General features: G+C 37.2%; 1 long non-coding RNA gene across 1 annotated transcript; it reads right to left on the minus strand.

The window, feature by feature from the left end:
• Positions 1-15214: 15214 nt before the first annotated feature.
• On the minus strand, positions 15215-21349 carry LOC112327943 (uncharacterized). Its single transcript, XR_002982470.2, has 2 exons — positions 20768-21349; positions 15215-15789 (listed from the first exon to the last, which is right to left on the minus strand). It is a non-coding gene; the product is annotated as an uncharacterized LOC112327943 (long non-coding RNA).
• Between the last annotated feature and the right edge of the window lie 141 nt (positions 21350-21490).

A 21490-nucleotide genomic window follows, 5' to 3' on the forward strand; every position in this document is an offset into this window, starting at 1 on the left:
AGGGATCTATTTCTGGTATATAAGGTTCCTTATTTGCACCATAAAATTGGAACCTTTGCATGACCAACTTATCCTTAAGCTTGATGGAATATAGATTGAGGCCACGTTAAAAGAGATAAAGAGTGAGTTCTTTCCTTCCCTCACAACAGTCAAACACTCCATGGATGTCTCGCTCTATACAAAGTTTGTGATCTCTAATGATGAAGAAGAGGAAGGTGATTAAAAAACTGGTTTTGCAACATCAACCACCAAGGTTACAAGATAAAAAGTTGAGTTTGAATCCGATTTCAATTGTGCGTTGGGCAGCCAAAATCAGCTTGACAATACATGCTTTAGGCCAGTCATACCACCTTTGTGTTTATTTCCAGAAATTATAGAATTATACAAGCATGCAACTTTATTTGATGAGTTTATGTACGACGCTGGTAACCACTTGGCTCTGGTGCTTTATGACTATTATGAGATGGTTACAGCTGCTTGTAAAGACATGGATGTGTCACAAGCCGCTTTCTTTATTGAGGTAAATGAGTTGGACCAAAAGAAAGGCTCCAATAGTGAAGAGTTGAAGAAGATGGGCTGAAAAAAACAAAAGAAGACTTTCAGTATGGGCCAGTTAACAAGTTTTAACTCAAACATTGGGTCATCATTTGCAAATTTCATTACCCCCATTGCTGATCTGAGTGAGCTACATGATCTGGAATTGGAAAATAGGAAAACTCAAAGAAAGAAAGTTATGATATGTACACGCAAAACATCCTCCCTTAAAGAAGGAAAGCACATAAAGGGGAACACAAGGCTCTAAGCAAGCCGAGATAAGGGTTATTGAGAATTCAGTTTTTGTAAATGGAATTATGAATAGAAATGTTATTATTTGATTTGGAAAGGAACTGGATAGTGACAACTGTTAAATAATATTTATGTAGTCTTATTTATTAAGGGTAGAATAATACTTTCAGTTTGACCTATATATACTTTATTTGTATTTAGGTTAAGACTATGCATTCATAATATACAGATTATTCAGAATTCTAGCCTCCTTTTCTCTATTTGATCTCAATTAATTTAACATGGTATCAGAGCTGGTTTTATGAAACGAGGCTTAATCCCAAGCACAAGTTCGCGGATCCAACTTGGAGTGAGATTTTGTCTTCCGCTTCTGTAAAATTTGGTATTTCGTCAGTTTCTGCAATTATTTTGGTATTTCGTCTACCCTTCAGCTTTTGCAATTTGGTATTTGTGTTCAGTTTCTGCAAATTGGTTTTGTGTTTTGGAGTAATCGTATAATTTTGAGAAGATATTTGTTTAGTTTCTGCAATCTCTGTTCAGTTTCTGCAATTTGGTATTTTGTTTTCCGCTGCTTTTGCATTCTGGTTCTCTGTGATTGTTAATTATGGCTACTGAAAGAGATGATTCGCTTCAGTCTGTGAGTGTGAGGTTGGATGGGAAGAACTATTTGTATTGGAGCTATGTAATGCGAAATTTTCTTAAGGGAAAGAAGATGTAGGGGTATGTTAGTGGAACTTATATAATACCTAAGAATATTGAGGAGGAGGATGCTGTTTTGATAGATACATGGGAAGCAAATAATGCAAAGATCATTACTTGGATCAACAATTCTGTTGAGCATTCGATAGGCACGCAGTTGGCGAAGTATGAGACAGCAAAAGAGGTTTGGGATCATCTGCAAAGGTTATTCACGCAATCAAATTTTGCAAAACAGTATCAATTAGAGAATGACATACGAGCTCTTCATCAGAAGAATATGAGTATTCAAGAGTTTTATTCTGCTATGACAGATCTTTGGGATCAATTGGCTCTTACAAAATCAGCAGAATTAAAGGCATGTGGTGCCTATATTGAGCGTAGAGAGCAGCAACGTTTGGTACAGTTTTTAACAGCACTTCGCAGTGACTTCGAAGGACTTAGAGGTTCAATTCTGCATCGTACTCCACTGCCTTCTGTTGACTCTGTTGTCAGTGAGTTATTGGCTGAAGAAATACGTCTTCAGTCTTATTCTGAAAAGGGAATTCTTTCTGCTTCAAATCCTTCTATACTAGCAGTACCTTCTAAGCCATTCTCTAATCATCAGAACAAGCCCTACACAAGGGTTGGCTTTGATGAGTGCAGTTTCTGTAAGCAGAAAGGTCATTGGAAGGCTCAGTGTCCTAAGTTGAGACAGCAGAATCAAGCTTGGAAGTCTGGCAGTCAATCACAATCTAATGCTCATCGACCACCTCAGGGTTATAAACCACCACACCACAATACTGCAGCAGTAGCTTCCCCAGGCTCTATTACCGATCCTAATTCTTTGGCTGAGCAATTTCAGAAGTTTCTCTCCTTGCAGCCACAAGCAATGTCCGCTTCTTCCATAGGTCAGTTGTCTCATAGTTCCTCAGGTATGTCACACCCTAAATGGGTCTTGGATTCTGGTGCTTCCCATCATATGTCTCCAGATTCCTCATCTTTTACCTCAGTGTCCCCTTTGTCCTCCATTCCTGTTATGACTGCTGATGGCACTCCTATGCCCTTAGCAGGTGTTGGTTCTGTTGTCACACCTCACTTGTCTCTCCCTAATGTTTATCTTATTCCAAAACTCAAATTGAATCTTGCGTCTGTTGGTCAAATATGTGATTCTGGTGATTATTTAGTCATGTTTTCTGGTTCTTTTTGTTGTGTACAGGATCTGCAGTCTTAGAAGCTGATTGGGACAGGCCGTAGGGAGAATGGACTATATATTTTGGATGAGTTAAAAGTGCTAGTTGCTGCTGCTGCCGCTGCTACTACTACTGCTGATTTGTCTTCCTTTTGTTTGAGTCTTTCATCTTCTAGTTTTTATTTATGGCATTCCCGTCTAGGTCATGTTTCATCATCTCGTTTGAGATTTTTGGCATCCACAGGAGCTTTAGGAAATTTGAAAACTTGTGACATTTCTGATTGTAGTGGATGTAAACTGGCAAAATTTTCTGCTTTACCTTTTAATCGAAGTATTTCTGTTTCATCTTCACCATTTGATTTGATTCATTCTGATGTATGGGGACCTTCTCCTGTTTCCACAAAAGGAGGGTCTCGATATTATGTCTCTTTTATTGATGATCATACTCGTTATTGTTGGGTTTATTTAATGAAACATCGTTCTGAATTCTTTGAGATATATGCAGCTTTTCGAGCTCTTATCAAAACTCAACATTCTGCTGTGATCAAATGCTTTAGGTGTGATTTGGGTGGGGAATACACTAATAAATTTTGTCAAATGCTTGCCTTAGATGGAACCATCCACCAAACTTCATGTACAGATACTCCTGAACAAAATGGTGTAGCTGAAAGAAAACATAGGCACATTGTCGAAACTGCTCGTTCTCTCTTGTTGTCTGCTTTTGTTCCTAGTGAGTTTTGGGGAGAAGCTGTTCTTACTGCTGTAAGTTTGATTAATACAATTCCATCTTCTCATAGTTCGAGTCTATCTCCTTTTGAAAAGTTATATGGGTATGTCCCTGATTATTCCTCATTTAGAGTCTTTGGTTGTACTTGTTTCGTTCTTCGTCCTCATGTAGAACGCAGTAAGCTATCCCCTCGATCCGCTATTTGTGTCTTTCTGGGTTATGGTGAAGGTAAAAAGGGGTATCGTTGTTTTGATCCAATAACTCAGAAACTTTATGTGTCTCGTCATGTTGTCTTCCTTGAGCATATACCTTTCTTTTCTATTTCATCCACTACTCATAGCCTGACAAAATCTGATCTTATTCATATAGATCCTTTTTCTGAGGATTCTGGTAATGATACCTCTCCCTATGTTCGATCAATTTGTACTCATAACTCTGCAGGTACTGGTACTTTACTCTCTGGCACACCTGAAGCTCCATTCTCATCTACAGCCCCTCAAGCTTCATCTGAGATTGTGGATCCACCTCCACGTCAGTCCATCCGCATTCGTAAGTCCACAAAACTACCAGATTTCACTTATTCTTGTTATTCTTCATCATTTACTTCCTTTTTAGCTTCTATTCATTGTCTCTTTGAGCCCTCTTCCTATAAAGAGGCAATTCTTGATCCGCTTTGGCAGCAAGCTATGGATGAGGAACTTTCTGCTTTGCATAAGACAGATACTTGGGATCTGGTTCCTCTACCTCCTGGTAAGAGTGTTGTTGGTTGTCGTTGGGTGTATAAGATCAAGACTAATTCTGATGGGTCTATTGAGCGATACAAAGCTAGGCTGGTTGCAAAAGGATACTCTCAACAGTATGGTATGGACTATGAGGAGACATTTGCCCCGGTTGCAAAAATGACTACTATTCGTACTCTTATTGTCGTAGCTTCGATTCGTCAGTGGCATATTTCTCAACTTGATGTTAAAAATGCATTCTTGAATGGAGATCTTCAAGAAGAAGTTTATATGGCACCCCCTCCTGGTATTTCACATGACTCTGGATATGTTTGTAAGCTTAAGAAAGCATTATATGATCTCAAACAAGCACCTCGTGCTTGGTTTGAGAAATTCTCTATTGTGATCTCGTCTCTTGGCTTTGTTTCTAGCAGTCATGATTCTGCTCTTTTTATTAAGTGCACTGATGCAGGTCGTATCATTCTGTCTTTATATGTTGATGACATGATTATTACTGGTGATGATATTGATGGTATTTCAGTTTTGAAGACAGAGTTGGCTAGACGATTTGAAATGAAGGATTTGGGTTATCTTCGATATTTCCTGGGTATTGAGGTAGCATACTCACCTAGAGGTTACCTTCTTTCTCAGTCGAAATATGTTGCAGATATTCTTGAGCGGGCTAGACTTACTGATAACAAGATTGTAGATACTCCTATTGAGGTTAACGCAAGGTACTCTTCTTCTGATGGTTTACCTTTGATAGATCCTACTTTATACCGCACTATTGTTAGGAGTTTGGTATATCTCACCATCACTCGTCCAGATATTGCATATGCTGTTCATGTTGTTAGTCAGTTTGTTGCTTCTCCTACTACTGTTCACTAGGCAGCTGTTTTTCGTATTTTGCAATATCTTCGGGGTACAGTTTTTCAGAGTCTTTTACTTTCATCCACCTCTTCTTTGGAGTTGCGTGCATACTCTGATGCTGATCATGGTAGTGATCCCACAGATCGCAAGTCTGTTACCGGGTTCTGTATCTTTTTAGGTGATTCTCTTATTTCTTGGAAGAGCAAGAAACAATCTATTGTTTCTCAATCATCCACCGAAGCAGAATATCGTGCCATGGCATCTACTACCAAAGAGATTGTTTGGCTACGTTGGTTACTTGCTGATATGCGAATTTCCTTTTCTCATCCTACTCCTATGTATTGTGACAACCAGAGTTCTATTCAGATTGCTCATAACTCGGTTTTTCATGAGCGCACTAAGCACATTGAGATCGATTGTCATCTTACTCGTCATCATCTCAAACATGGCACCATTGCTTTGCCTTTTGTTCCTTCTTCCTTGCAGATTGTAGATTTCTTTACCAAGGCGCATTCCATCTCTCGTTTTCGTTTTCTGGTTGGCAAACTCTCGATGCTTATAGCTGCCGCATCGTGAGTTTGAGGGGAGATGTTAAATAATATTTATGTAGTCTTATTTATTAAGGGTAGAATAGTACTTTCAGTTTGACCTATATATACTTTATTTGTATTTAGGTTAAGACTATGCATTCATAATATACAGATTATTCAGAATTCTAGCCTCCTTTTCTCTATTTGATCTCAATTAATTTAACAACAACAAGGCAAGTAGTTCACACATTAGATTTTCTCTAAGGGTTGATGATCAAGCATGTAAGCCATTACATACTGACCCTAGGGATGAAGCCTAGGATATGGGAAAAGCTATCTTGCAAATTCATGATGGAAGCCAACTCATGACATAGACACTGTAGGGATTTATAGAAAATGAGCAGGAGGAGTGGATTAGTAGGAAGAAGCAGTAAGCTTGCTTCTCTTGCTTCTTTTAAGGTGTGGTTTTTAATCCTTTAAATGGGTAGTATGATTATTTGGAATACATATGGTTTAGGGGGTAAAGATAAAAAAAAAGATGTGCGAGAAATCTTGTTAGAAAGCTTAATGCGTTGGAAATGAAACTGGAAAATATTAATGAATATATTATTAATTTGACTTGGGATTGATATTTTAGAGATTGGTATACAATGCCTTCCTTAGGTCTTTATAGGGGTATTTTATGCATATGAAATCCAACCTCTTTTTGTGCTTCTAGTTGTTCAGTTGCTATGAATGGGCGTATTTTACCTCTAGAGGGTGTGTTTTCTCATTCAAATTTGGATTGTTTAGTGTCTTTTGTTTATGCTCTAAATGATGGGTCGCTGAAGAAGGAGTTATGAGACTATCTTGTTAATTTTAAAGACAGTGTTGGCAAACCATGATGTCTTATAGGTGACTTCATTGAAACTATATTCCCCTCCAATAGAAAAGGTGGCTCTTTAATCTCATTTTCCATAACAAGCTCTAAGAATTGAACTAACTATTGCGAACTTGTTGAACTGCCTTTAAATGGGAAGAAGTTTACTTGGTCTAGAGGTAATGCAGTAAGTCGTATTGACAGAATGTTTATGTCGATTGATTGGCTTCAGCTTTTCCCATCTTCTACTTTGTATAGGCTTCCAAAGTATTCTTCAGATTATAGACTTATTCATTTGTTATTAGACTCTATGAACTGGGGTCCAAAGCCCTTTCAGTTCATGAATTGCTGATGGCTCTTATCTAATTTCAGGAAGGTGCTACAAGTCTTTTGGATTACTAACTTTGGTAAAAGGAATGTGGCTTCGGCATTGAGGTTATTGAAAGAGAGTTGTAAGCAGTGGAGTAAAGACGTGGTGGGTAACACTAATAGTAAAATCAAAGCTTTAGAACTTGAAGCAGATTCCCTAGATTCCAAAAAACAAAAGTAGAGATTTATCAGTGGATGAATTAAGCAAAAGCAACGCCATTGCTTTTAGTCTCAGAACTCTGTACAAAGTGCAAGAGTCCGTTTGGCATAAGAAATCAAGAGTTTAGTGGTGTAAGTTTGGAGATAGAAATACTCAATTTTTTCATCTCTCTGCCACGACAAGAAAGAATAAGAATCAAATTTTCTCGTTATCGTGTTCTGCAGCTGCCGAGTTCCTGTTTCGAGCTCCTTTGTCCGTTGTTAATTTCTGGCTACCCATAGAAATTAACGCCTCACTCCTCTTCTATTCAACAACAATGAATCCCTGAGGAGTTTCAGTTAAATCTATTTTGCAATATGGATTTGCCTTCGGCATACCAAGATCCTTTTGTCTTAGATCCCCCATCTGTTGGCATTAACGAGATCTCTTGTTCATCCGGTGGTAGACTGTTGACTCTCTCTGCCAGCGCCGACAGGGACCCTCACTCCTCTGGTGTTCATGCACAACATATTTCAGTTGTTGGTTTTACAGGATGTTCTCCTCGCTCAGGTACCTTAACAACACCTGTTGTAGGACATGACGAGACATGGCGGAACTCCCCTACCCCTTCCACTCTATAATGCTTTTTTTTTTGCTGTTTATCAGAGGGTCTAATCAGCCTCTATAGCCTCATGAGGTGGTTTACCTCATGACTCCCTGGTTAGTCGGTTTTTCCGATATGTATATTCGTTGATATGTTTGTATTTTGTTGCTGCTTGCAATGTTGTTGCTATATTTGCTTGGCTTCTGTTTTGCTCTGTGTGGGGTGCTCCCATTGGAGTTTTTTTATTGGTTGTAGTGGCTATTGCTATTGTCCCGCCCTGCTTAGCTTTGCTTCTGTTAAGCTGTGGGTTGGTGGTGGCTGTCTCCTCGTGTTTGTTGCTGAGATTTGTTTGGTCAAGGCTTGCTTGTGGCTATAATTGGTGCTCTGTCACCCTATGTTGGTTGTGCTTGTCTTGGTGTTCTTGGGTTTGTTGTAGTCCTCATCTGCATGTCCTCCATGTTGCTGGATGTGTTGCTTGCAGCTGCTACAGATCCTCTAGGCTGTTGCTTTCTGTAGTTAGTTTGCTCAGCTTCTGGAAGCTGGCTATTTCTTTGTAATGTCGTTTGGTATGCTGGAGCTGCTATTACCAGCCTGCTGCTGATTCTACTGTTGTTGCTTGCCTTTGGCTGCTATGATCCCCGATTACTACTCTATATAGAATGCTGCTAGGTTTGCTTCTGTGGGATACTCCTGGTATGCTAGAGTAGATGTGTGGATTCCCTCTCTGGCTTGTGTTGTTGCTTTTTGTAGCTTGGTTTGCTAAGCTCTTTGAAGTTGGCTGCTGGAACTTTTGCTGGCTTTTTTCGGTCTGTTATGTGCTGGTCTGCTGGAGTTGATGTGGTTTTTCCCCTTCTCTAGCTTTATGTGTTGCTTTTTTATGCAGCTTGGTTTGTTCAGCTTATTGCCGCTACTGGGTCCTCTAGTTGCTCTATTCAATCAAGTTGTCCAGCTTGTTGCTGCAGGCCTGTTCCCTACTACTGGTTTGTTGTTGTTGTCTGCAATAATACAGGTTGATTTTTCCCCTCATGGATGATTGCTTCTCAGTGGAGGAGCCTTAATGTTGTCTGCTGGCTTGCTTTGTCCAGTAGAGACCTATAGCTACAAAGTTGTTTCTTGATCTTGGCTGCTGGAACTCTTAGCTCTCTTTGCCGGAGTTGATGCGAAGTTGTGTAGCGGTTTGATGGCTGCTGGATCGCTTATGCTGGAATTCCAGGATATTGTCTGTTGATTACAGGATGGGCTGCTCTATCCCGTGTTGGAATTCATGGGTATGGTTGGATGTTGTCCAGGTTTGGTTCTGACTGCAAGCCTGGTTTGGCATGCTACTAGCTGAAGTCTATGGTACCTCCTTGTTGGAACTGCAGGAGATGCTGCTTCTTTTGTTTTATATGGTTTATGCTATTTTTTTTCATGTTGGTTGCCCGCTAGTAGGGCAGCTGCTATGCATCCGCTTGTATATGGTTTCTGCTGCTTCTATTGCTTTATGGCCTGGTTTGTTGGCTATATGCTATTCTCTTTTGTTGTTCAAGGGAGCTTGTTCCCTTTGGGTTATTTACTTTCCTTGTATATACTTGTATGTTCTGACACGCTGGTTTTCTAGCTTAGTTTCGTTTTGATCTATAAAATTTATAATATTTTATATATATAAAAAAGAATCATATTATCTCTAGATGTTGATGGAACGACTTTAACAGATCCTACTGATGTGAAGAAAGCATGTTCAATTTCTTTAGTAAGCTTTATTCTCATGATGGTTGACCTAAAGCCTCCTATTGTAATTTGGATTTTCTAAAGCTTCAGTATTCCTCCTTGGCTCTAGAAATTTTGTTCTCTAGAGATGAAATTAAAGTTGTTTAGGATTGTGAAGGAAAGAAAGCTCCAAGTCTAGATGGTATTAACTTCCTCTTCATTAAAAAAACATGAGACATCATTGGTGGGGATATTGTTCGAATGGTTGATGAGTTCTATCCATCCAACCTTCTACCTTCAGGTATTAATAGCTCCTTCATTACCCTTATTGCTAAGATAAAGGGTGCTAATAATTTAAATGATTTTAGACCTATCAATTTGGTGGGGGAAGCCTTTATAAGATTATTTCAAAGCTGCTAGAATCAAAGTGAAGCATGTTATGTCAAAAGTTATCAGTGATTACCAAAATGCTTTAATCAAAGGAAGGCAAATTTTAGATAGTGTCTTGATTGCTATCGAGGCGATTAACTTCATAAAAAAGAGAAAGGGCAAAGAATATGTTTTCAAATTAGACTTTCACAAAGCTTTTGATTCTATTTTATAGGAGTATATCAATAAGGTAATGGCTGATATGGGCTTTGGTAGTAGATGGTGAGGTTGGATCATACAATCATCTCAACAACTAAGTAAATGGATTCCCCATAAAGGAATTTGGCTTGGAAAAATGTTTGTGCCAAGGAGACCCTCTCTCCTTTTCTTTTCAATATTATAGTTCAGGGGCTGAGTTGTATGTTGCAGCGAGGTTGTGATTTGGGCTTGATTGAGGGAATCAACATAAGTTATGATGGGTTTATTCCATCTCACCTTCAGTTTGTGGACAACACATTTATCTTCAGCTCGACTTCTTTATATAGTATGCAGAATATTAAACGCATCCTCCTGTGCTTCGAACTAGTGTTGGGTCTAAAAGTTAACTTCTTTAAAAGTAACATTTTTTATGTTGGTATAGAAGATTAAATTTGTGATTACATAGCTCAAATTTTTTGATACAAGCAGGAACAACTTCCTTTCAAATATCTAGGTCGTCCCATTGGTGCAAGCTCTTATAGAACATCGATATGGAAACCTATTCTTCACCTCTTGGATGGGTAGGCTTCTATCCATTTAAGGTAGGTTGTGTTTAATTAAATCAATTCTAAGTAACTTGCCTATTTACTTTTTGTCTTCGTTCCTTATGCTTGCTGTAGTAGCAGTAACAATTGAAAAGAAATTACAATCCTTCTTGTGGTCAGGGAAAGAGAAAGGTAAGAAGTTGTGCAATGTTAGTTGGTCGACAATTACTCTTCCTAAAAGTGCTGATGGCCTTAGGATTGGATCTCTAAGGGATAAAAACAAAGCCTTGTTGTTCAAATGGTTATGGAGGTTTGGTTTGGAGGAGTCTAGCATGAGGAAAGATGTGATCAAAAGAATTTGCAATCTCAAATGCTTTAGACTTATACCACAAAATACTATTTCAAGGGTTGGAAGTACATGGTTGCGCACTGTTAACCACTATTTTAAAGATAATAGGCTACAGGATATTGTTAATCACCAATCTGTGGTGTTAGTTGGTAGTGACAAAAGAATCAAATTTTAGCTTAATACTTGGATTGATAATGGTAGTTTGACATATCAGTTTCCTACCCTCTTTAGCTTATCTAATGATAAAGAAGCAAGCCTTGACTAGATGGGAGTGTGGGATGGATATGAATGGTTTTGGTTCTTCTCCTAGTTTAGACCTTTACGAGGAAAAAATATTGGTTTATTAGACCAATTGTATGTTATTTTGTCCAAGGTAAATTTTGATAAAGATGTAGAGTTAGGCTCTTGTCCTTCCATGGACATTATCTTCTCATTTGCTGGGATTTGCAAAGGGATCGTCCCACCTAAAGTAGAGGTCTTTTGTTGGATGGCCATCTTCAACAAAATAAACACTCATGGTATGTTTGTAAAAGGGGTATATTGGATGTCTCAGTTGCAAATTTTCCCTACATGTCTAGCTGAGGAAAAATCGGTTGATCATATCCTTATGCATTGCTATAAGCATTGAATCCTTTGGTCCAAAGTCATTAACTGGTGGGGGTTAACTTGGTGTCGCTCGAATAGCTTTTCAACCCTTTTTTCTTAATAGGATTATTTGGTCAATGGCAAGTTCCCAAAAAAGGCATGGTTGATGCCATTTTTCTTAGTTTCATGGTCCATTAGGCTTCTTTGTAATGATGTGATCTTCAAGCAGAAAACCCCAGACTACGACACATTATTCTTCCTTATTATTACTAGACTCTACTTATGGCTCAAGGCTATAGATTCTGATTTCCCCTATTTGGCTTCAGATATGTTGAGATCAGTAGAGGAACTATTTAGATGGACTAATCTCCAAAAACTTAAGTTGGTTATCATGTGGTCTCCCCCTAAGGCTAATAGCTTCAAATGGAATGTGGATGAATCTTTACTAGGAAAGCCTAGTCCCTCTGGTATAGGTGGTGTTTTGCGAAATCATTATGGAATTCTTCTTGGTATCTTCTCGTTGTCGACTGGTATTTTATAATCCAATGAAACCGAGCTTCGAGCTGTTGTCAAAGCTATTGAAATCTTAGCTTCTAACTCTCTCTTACATCACAAGCATATTATAATTGAATTAAGCTTTTCTCTTCAGCTGAGAGATTGGCTCCATGCATTGGCTCAATCATTTTCATTCATTCTCATCGTGAGTCTAATCATATGATAGATCACTTGGCTAAACAAGGAGTGTCAAAACAAGTGAATTTGTTGCAGTCAACCATATGTTTTTGGCCTTTTTTTTTTATCTATTTCTATTTGAGGTTCCTGGTGGTGATGGTTTGTTTTGCCAGGTGTTAAAGGTTGAATTCTAGAGAGGTCATGGCTAGTTTTAGCATGTGGTAAAGAGTGGTCTGGTTCTTCACCATACCATTCATTCTCTTCTATTTTATTCTTGGCATATCAAAATAGATCCAAGAAGGAGATAATGTTTCATTATGATAGTAGCTTGGTCTGAAGATCTCTTTTGATATGGAAAAGATGATGATAGATAGAAAGATATAGTAATAATATAAATCAGAATCGAGATATATTTTTGGTTTTACGGAAGTATCCCTTGGAATTTTAGCTTGGTAGTTTTGTTTGTGTGGAGACAAAGCTGCATCCTTTGGTTGTTGCTCTGTTTTGTGGTTTCTTGGTCTTTTCCCTTTTTAGTTTATTAAATTTGCTAAACTTGAGTGTTATGCAGTTTTGTATCTTGTCCTTCCCGCCATCTTTTAGCATTTTAATGCAATTCTTTAGTTATATATATATAAAAAACCCATGATAAATACTTCTTTATGAACCAAATGATATTAACAAACATACATAATCTAGTGATTATGTATCCAAGCATAATCTAGATCCGAGTTCTAATGACTTCAATTTATTTGATTATCGTATAATATAAAAGGGCTACCCTTCATTATTTAGCTAAAGAATCAATGAGTCTCTCGATTAATTAAAAAATTATATTGACTAACATTGAGAGTAGTCATTAGAATTTGAACAAATCCAATATTAAACATAGAATTGTTGGCCAAGTATCCAATATTGTAGTCTTATATGGTTGAGGTTACAACATCGATATTTTTAAGTTACAAGTTATTCTAGAATATTCTATATATCTGTTTAGTATTATTGTGTTTTTGAAACACAATTGCTTTTAGTGTAAAAACCTTTTGAGAGTAAAGTAGATTTCATTTTAAAATAAAATTGTTTTGATATACTTTTGATCAAAATAAGAACGTTAGATATCGTGGAATCCTTCTTTTTTTAAATTAAATTGTCAGTTTTTTCTATTTTTATTTTAAATAAACACATACCAATGTACTAATTTTTTATGAAACTCTATTTGAAAACCTATTTTTTATATTATTAATTTTATTGAGAATTTGTATTGACACAATTTCTAAACAATTCATTATTTTCATAACCCTCTTTATCATTCAAATTTTAAAATAAAATTTCTCACAAGATCTATACTTTATTTTCTTTATTGTTCTATGCTTTAAACATATAAATTTAGATATTGACATTTATTAGCGAGAGAACTTAATAGAATTAGCTAACTTTAAGAGAAGTCATCAGTTGGAATATTTTGTACTCATTCAAAGAATCTAATATCGAATGTGGCATTGTTAGGCAAGTATTAGATAAAGTAAAGTCGAACATGTCTGAGGTTTCAACATCAATATTTTGTGTTTTGGCGACAATTTATTTTAGATTATTCTATATGTTTGTTGGGAATAGCATAACTATTTTAACTATTTTTAATGTAAAATAGTATTTCATTAACACCTATTTTGCTTTTAAAGAAAAACTGATGTCTTTTTTTTTTATAAAAAAAACTATTTTATTTTTAAAACAAAACAAAACATCTCTCTCTTGCAAATCGTACAGTGATGTGGCATTGATATCGACAGAATTGTCGATGAAGTCACCATCGAAATAATTTCATTGATAAATCGATCGATAATATTTAATATATGATCTGGCGCTCGACCCTCCTCTCCCCCTCCCCCATTTCTACTTCTTCTTTGTAGAAACTTTTTGTGCAACAAAACAACCAACCCCCCTTCAATCTCAACACAACTCAACCTCCCACAACTTTTTCAGCCACCATAACACTTAGTTTGTCAGCATTTGTGTTCTGATTAAAATTTTATTAAGGATTCTCCACCTTAAGTAAGCAAATCTATCTTTTTTAAATTTGAACATAATTTTAAAATGTTATTTTTTTTGCATATTTCTGTAGTATATGTATTTTGTTTGGGTGTTTACTTGTTTTATTATTTTTTTCTTAAACAAACTTGCTGTATGGATTTATGATTTGTACATGTTATGGTTTGTTTTAGATTTTGTAAAATAATATTTGTTTGTAAATTGTTGAAATTTATGTCGAATTACTGACTTAGATGTTTTGTGATGAATAAATAATAACTTGTTTAATGGGTTCCTTTTATATTTTGTCAATTTCATTTCCGAGTTGTAATTTCCTTAAATATGTACAAAATTGCATCTACGTAGATAATTGATAATGGATTAAAACAAGTATTAAAATAGATTTGAATAATCTTAAGCTAAACCAATACTTTTGCAAATTTATTTAGTTAACGTAGTTAATTAATACATGTTGCCATCATTGTTTTATATAGGTTTGATAGAAGTGATGAATGATCGTTCATGGATGTATCAATATTTACCCAAAGGAGTGCGGAGGATGGATTACAATAGTGAGGTTCAGGGTTTTATTAATTACATAATATCTAATCCAAGAAATATTAATAGAGACAGTATTAGATGTCCATACAAGAGATGTAAAAATAAAAAATTTCTCGATTCAGATGTTGTAACAATGCATCTTCTACAAAAAGAGTTCATAGATCAATACTTGTGTTGGTATGCACACGGAGAACCATATGTTCCTTACAAGATCATGGTAGAAATAATGGTTGGGTCAACTTTTAGTGCTAGCAATGTGCATGGAGTTGTATAATCCTTATAGGATTATAGTTTTTTTATGGGAATGAGTCAGTGTCATGTCAGTCAATGTCCAATTGTAAATGAAGAACTTAATACGGATGCGGCCATGTTTTTTTATCTTTTGAAAGATTCTGACGAACCATTATGGGATGGTTGCACAAATCATGGTAAATTATCGGTCGTTGCACAAGTGTTAACTATCAAGTCAGATCATGAGTTGAGTAAGGTCGGTTATCCTTCTAGGATGCCATTAACCGAAGTTAATCATTAGCCAATCAAACATTCCATAGGCGGTTTATGGAATCACTATAACATGATAATATATCATTTGTAATGCATATTCAAACAATTCATAACAATTTGACATGCACTATAACATAATAATAGACCTTTTGTAATACCTGTACAGACATTCCGTAATAGTTTAACATTCAGTATACACAATAATAAATCATTTGTAATACTCGAACAAACAATCTGTAACAGTTTAGCATTTAGTATAACACAATAGTAGATCCTTCGTATTACTTATCTAACCATTCATTACAGTTAATGTTCAATACAATACAACAATAGATCCTCGTAACACTCATACAAAAATTCATAACAATTTAGCATTATGTCTGCATAATAATAGATCCTTCGCAGTACTCATATAAACATTCGTGACAAATAACCTTCAGCATAATACAACGATAGATCCTTCGTAATACTTATACAAAAATTTGTAACAATTTAGCACTATGTATGCACAATAATAGATCCTTCACAATACTCATATAACCATTCGTAACAACTAACATTCAATATAATGCAACGATAGATCCTTTGTAATACTTATACAACCATTCGTGATAATTAACATTCATTATAATACAACGGTAAATCCTTTGTAATGCTCATACACCATTCGTGACAATTTAGCATTCCATATAGCACAACAATAGATCCTTCGTAATAAATTCACTTCAAAAACTAACGTTATGCTAGAAGGGGGTGGAAATCACTTACCTACTCCTTCCATGGGATGTCCTTGTCCGGTCACGGATCGGGTCCTGGTCGTATCACCTAACACATCAATGGTCACAAATCAGTTCATTTGCATTTCAGTAATCAAACAACTTATCACCATAGAAATTTCAAGAACACACGTGTTCACATTCTAGCGTTTATATATTACAATCATACAATGCAATCATTTTAATCATGGAACCAGTTCTGTTATGTAATTTGTCGCAGAACTTCGTCACCGAAACTGGTTCACTGGTGCTGCAGATTTGTCAGCGAACTGATTCGCTGGAATACAAAATTGTCAGTGAAATTGGTTTGCTGGTGACACAAACACGTTAGCAAACTGATTCGCTGGAGCACATGATTCGGCAGCGAAAACTGATTTGCTGCTGACACCACAATTCAGCAGCGAAAACTAATTCGCTGCTGACACCACACTTCGGCACCAAAAATTGATTCGCTGCTGACACCATAATTTGGCAGCAAAACTTGATTCGCTGCTGACACCACAATTCGACAGCGAAACTGATTCGTTGCTAACTCCACAAATTCAGCAGTAAAAACTAATTCGCTGCTGACATCACAATTCAAAATGAAAGCTGATTCGCTGCTGACTACACAATTCGGCAGCGAAGACTGATTCTCTGCTGACACCACAATTCGACAGCGAAAACTGATTCTCTATTGACACCACAATTCGGCAGTGAAAACTAATTCGTTGCTGACTCCACAATTTGACAACGAAACTGATTTGCTGCTGACTCCACAAATCCGGCATCGAGAACTAATTCGCTGGGAACAATGTACTTGGTGGAAATCATCAACCTATCTTGGATACTGCTGACTCAGAAATCGTTGATGAAAACCAAGTCGTTACCGACTTAGAAATCATCAATGCAACATAGTTTCCCGGTTAACGCTGAAATCGTCAGCGCATATGGTTTATGGTTGACGCATAAATTGTTGACGAAACTGAGTCATTGCTGACTTAGAAATCATTAACGCAACTCTTGTTGCTACCGATTCAGAAATCGACAACGGTGATGAAATCATTTCTAGTTTCACTCCTTCCCTTCAGCCAAGCATAAGGCTTACGCTATGCTTCCCTCTACCAATATTTCTCACCCTAGATGGGTCTAGAACCTCAACGAATCACACTTCATTAATTACTCATCACCAAACAACACAAATATCAACACATGTTCATTTAACAAGGTTTTCCCCAATTCATCCCTTCCAACATCACTTTAAGTCCTCAATGGTATTATCCAAAATTCATCAATATAATTTGTAGCAATTCAACTACACGTAAACAAGTCCCACATTTATGTTATTTCACACCAACTTATAGAGGTTCATCATGTTAGATTTCGTCAATGTTCCTATTCTTGACCGAAACATATATGCCTCTTTCATCTAATCTTTCACATGCATTTCATCAAGTTTAACACAATAGTATAGCGAGCAACATATCGTACTCATACGTATACCTTTTGCTTCCTAATTAAACAAGTTCATCCATTACACACACAAACTCAAGGCATCAACATGGAGTGAATTCAGTTCTGATTTCCATATGCTTCTAAGGTTCAAATGATAGTACAATTATGTTCATAACACTTTTTACCATATTTTCACATAATTTCATCATTCATATATGCAAAAATGTTGTCATAAACACAAGCATAAGTTCTGTTTTGGCTTCACATAATTGAGCAACTCTAACAAGGATAATCTTTGCATTTTATCCTTTTAATCCATGTTCTGTCCAACCCTCACTTTGGTCAGCCATCTCTCTAAGTTTATGCATTCAAAATTGTTCATTTCCTTTGTTAAGTGTTCTGGAATTAAGTCCCCCTATTCAGTCCCCTTTTTGTCCCTCTTTCTAATCTAGATTTCCTCAACAACTGATGTAAGAATCCTAGGCCATTTGCTTAGGGTTTTCTTCTTTCTTTTCAGTCCCAAAGTCAAAAGAACAGTGGAGAAGGGTTCTAGTTCATACCTCATGGTTTTCAATAACCTTAGGAAGGGATTTGGTGGTCTGTTCATCTCTTTGTGTCCAGCTTCTTCCTTCTCTCACCTGTTGTCCAACCAACCCTCTAGGTTCTTCTTTCTCCTTTTTTCTCCTTATCCAAATCGTGAGGTATCTTTTAGTCAAGAGATGAAATGGGTCTTACCTTATGTCTTTTTTTACAGGTTCCAAGTGTAGTTTCAGAGGTATCTCTTTCTTTTTCTGTCCGATTTTCTCTTGTTCTTTTCTTCTGCAGCTTAATAGGCCTGCTACACCCTTCCTCCTTCCATGATTTCAGTCACTAACCTCACTCTCTAGGTCTTCTTTAGCTCACACATTTAATGGAGGGGGCATGCAGCTAGATTGGGTCTGGTTTTCTGTGGAGAAGGGGTAGAGGAGCAAGAGCATACAGCTGCTACAACTAGTCTTTAGAAAGAGGAAGGGTCACCCTTTCTTTCTCCTTGTATTTATAGCCTTTATAAGTGTGCTGGGGTGTTTGGGGGTTGTTCTACCTTATCATTATCCCTCATTAAGTTATCCGAGAAACCAGTTTTCCCCCTTCTGAAGGCCTCTTAAGAGTAAACCAGTTTGGTCCTTTTAATTTTGTTTAGTGTTGGTTGGCCTTTTATTCAAGTTCCCGTTGGGATTTACATTTTTTTCCTCCAAAGTTGGCCAGTTTTTCACCCCTTAATTCTTCCTAGTATGGCTCGACCAAAGACAAGATTTGTCAGGTTTTACAAAACACATGGATTCGTCAGCGCACCCAACCATCGTTGACTCAGAAATCAGCATCGAAAACTATGTCGCTGCCGATTCGGAAATCGACAACAAAAAAAGGTGTCGCTGCCGACTCAGAGATTAGTAATGAAAATTGTGTTGCTGCCGATCAAGAAATCTGCAGCGAAAATTGTGTCGCTGCTGATCCAGAAATCAGCAGGGAAAACTGTGTCGTTGCCTATACAGAAATCGACAGCAACGATGAAGTCGTTTCTAGCTTTACTTTTTTTTTGTTAAGTGTTTATAGGTAAGGTCGAAAATCACATCCTAGTCTGGAGTTTTGGACCCAAATATGAGACGATTGCTAACTATCCAGATAGACTAATAGAAGCCTTTGTAAAGAAGAGTAATAGCCTGACGCTAAAAGTTACCTCTGACTGATTTGAGCCATTCCTATAGATTATGATTTGGGTCCCTGGGCAGACAACCTAAACATCCAAACCAATGCATGAATCTACCCCAAAAATTCCACGTAATAATACACTGATGAAAAGGGTGATTTATAGTCCAAATCTCCTTACAATAAAAAAAAAGGACAAAGAGCATCTTCATAGTTAATAATCCCCCTCTCAGCTAAAAACCCTTTGTGCTAAGACTCCATTAAACGGGAACCATATGAAAACGTCGATTGATAAAGGGCAAAACCTTTCCAAAGCAAAATGGAAAAGGAAGGATCCCCTGAAGCAGAGAGGCTATCTAGCAATTAGCATCCTAAATAAACTGAGTAAGTGTCGAAATTATGAAATATTTATACCTTTATGTCTTCACCTTCAGAGAAGACTAGACCACGCTCCACCTCTACAAATAAGCTTTCCCACATACAAAGCTCACGTGACCGGTACTTCTCTTCCAAGACAGGTTGACTGAATTATTAGCCAGGCAATACACATCTACAAGGCTTATTGATTGCTGCAGAGAGAGATTATATAGTCTAAGAAATAAGATCTGAAGAGGGGTTGCAGTACCTAGCCAAGAATTGGTCCAAAACCAAATGTTGTTGTCATGACCCACCTTGAACCCAATGTTAGACTTGAGAGGAATGATTATGCTTTCATTTGTGAAGATAGTCGACACCATGTCATGCCAAGTTTGGGAAAGAGAATCGACAAACACAGAAAGTCCATTTGCAAAATTTGGCTGATATTTTCGAAGGATAAAGTCTTGCCAGCCTCCTACCACTCATTTGTCTAGACTTTAGAACCATTTAAAGAGCAAAGCCAAGTTTTTATGGTGCAAAGATCCCAAGTCAAGACCACCAAAAGATTTACACTTGATGATCTTATGCCAAGCCACCTTGCAAATAGCATGAGAGTTTGAAATACCATTCCACAAAAAAAAAAGTGATTGATATAAGATATGGCATTGATAATACCCTTTAACATAGGAAAAATAGACATATAATATAGAGGCAAAAAACTTAAAACATATCCTCCCAACCATGTTAGAATCTTTCTTTTCCAAGTACTCAACTTAGCTTTGATAGAAGACAACACTGGTTTCCAAGTAGAAAGCCTACTCGGATTGCCCACCAAGAGGCAACCCAGTCTACCTTAGAGTTTTCAAGTAGCAGTTGACAATGATCCGACGGTCCCCTCGAATAACAGCAGAGAGTTAAAGTCTGGAACTAAAGATGAACATCTGGAGTGGCAAAAGCCTTGTCAATGCGGCTCATGTATCCACCCCTGTACCAAGTGAAACGATTGCCATGTGGATTGAATTCTATCAATTCACAGTCAGATAAGAAGCTGTGAAAAGATGCTGAACCTGAATGATTGAGGTAACCACTACTTCTCTCATGAGAGTAAAGGGTTTCGTTGAAGTCACCTAACACCACCATTGACAATTCAAAAGCAAACTTAAGAATAGTAATATCTTCCCATAATTTAGCACGTTCTTACACATAAGATGCTACATAGACACCAACTACCAGGAAGACTTAACATTTGTGCCGCATGAATAAATCCACTGCCCCCTAAATTCAATGCTATCCACCTCAAAGATAGAACTATCCCATATCACAATTATTCCTCCTGATTTGCCTACAGGGAAGCCTATTTAACATTTACAACATTTCACAGATTTCTGATGAAAGAGTCAGAACAATTCCCACATTACAATTTATTAGCCTATTCTGGATGGAATTGTGTTTATTAGACATATCTAAACCACAACTGTTCCAAGCAAAGATATTAATAGAGAATAACTAAAAACCAAAACGAGGCATGCTGAGCAAAACGGATCACTTACAGTCGGTTGATCGATATCCATTCATTCACTTCTCTGTCAATATTGCTCCAGATTCCATCTTCATACGCTGTGAGATCCCGAGGATTCCCCAAACCCAGAGTAACTGCATCTTGTATCATTTCCTGAAACTCCTTTTCTTTATCAAAACCGTCAGCTTGATTATTATTGCAAGTTATCTGATACCGAACATTCCCTTGCTGGATTCCCAAATTGAGGGAGTCTACGGAAACACTTTCTTCGGTTGTATTAGCTACCCTGCCACTTGCTGTCAACATTTTCAGTTTCCTTGTTTTGCTTCTAGCAGCGTTGTTTTCCTTTTCGCATCTAAAGAGCCCTGCTGACTGCACTGAGTATTCAACGAGGCTGGTAAACAAACCTCTGTACCCCTAACCTCTTCTTCCGTGGAGGCATGATTAGGATTCCTTTCTTCTCTTTCATCTGCGGCTGACCTAGTAACAGGGGATAAGCTGGTGTCTTTCAGAGATGTATCCTTTTGATGATCGGATATATTTGTTACAGGGAACTCAAGATCTTCAGCTGATATGCCATCATAAGCCAAAACACATCTATCTTTCTTCACTTTCTTCCTTTTATTATAGGAATATTTGGGCACAAGTCGCTTGTTGTAAAGCTGGTCTGAGTTCTTGGGTCTCATTGGCTTAGAAGAAGGGCTTGTTTCTTGGGCTGAAGAGATGTTAAGGCCTGTAGCCCATGACCTCACGG

The sequence above is a fragment of the Populus trichocarpa genome, chromosome 6 (genome assembly GCF_000002775.5).
Source record: "Populus trichocarpa isolate Nisqually-1 chromosome 6, P.trichocarpa_v4.1, whole genome shotgun sequence".
Classification (NCBI taxonomy): Eukaryota; Viridiplantae; Streptophyta; class Magnoliopsida; order Malpighiales; family Salicaceae; genus Populus; species Populus trichocarpa.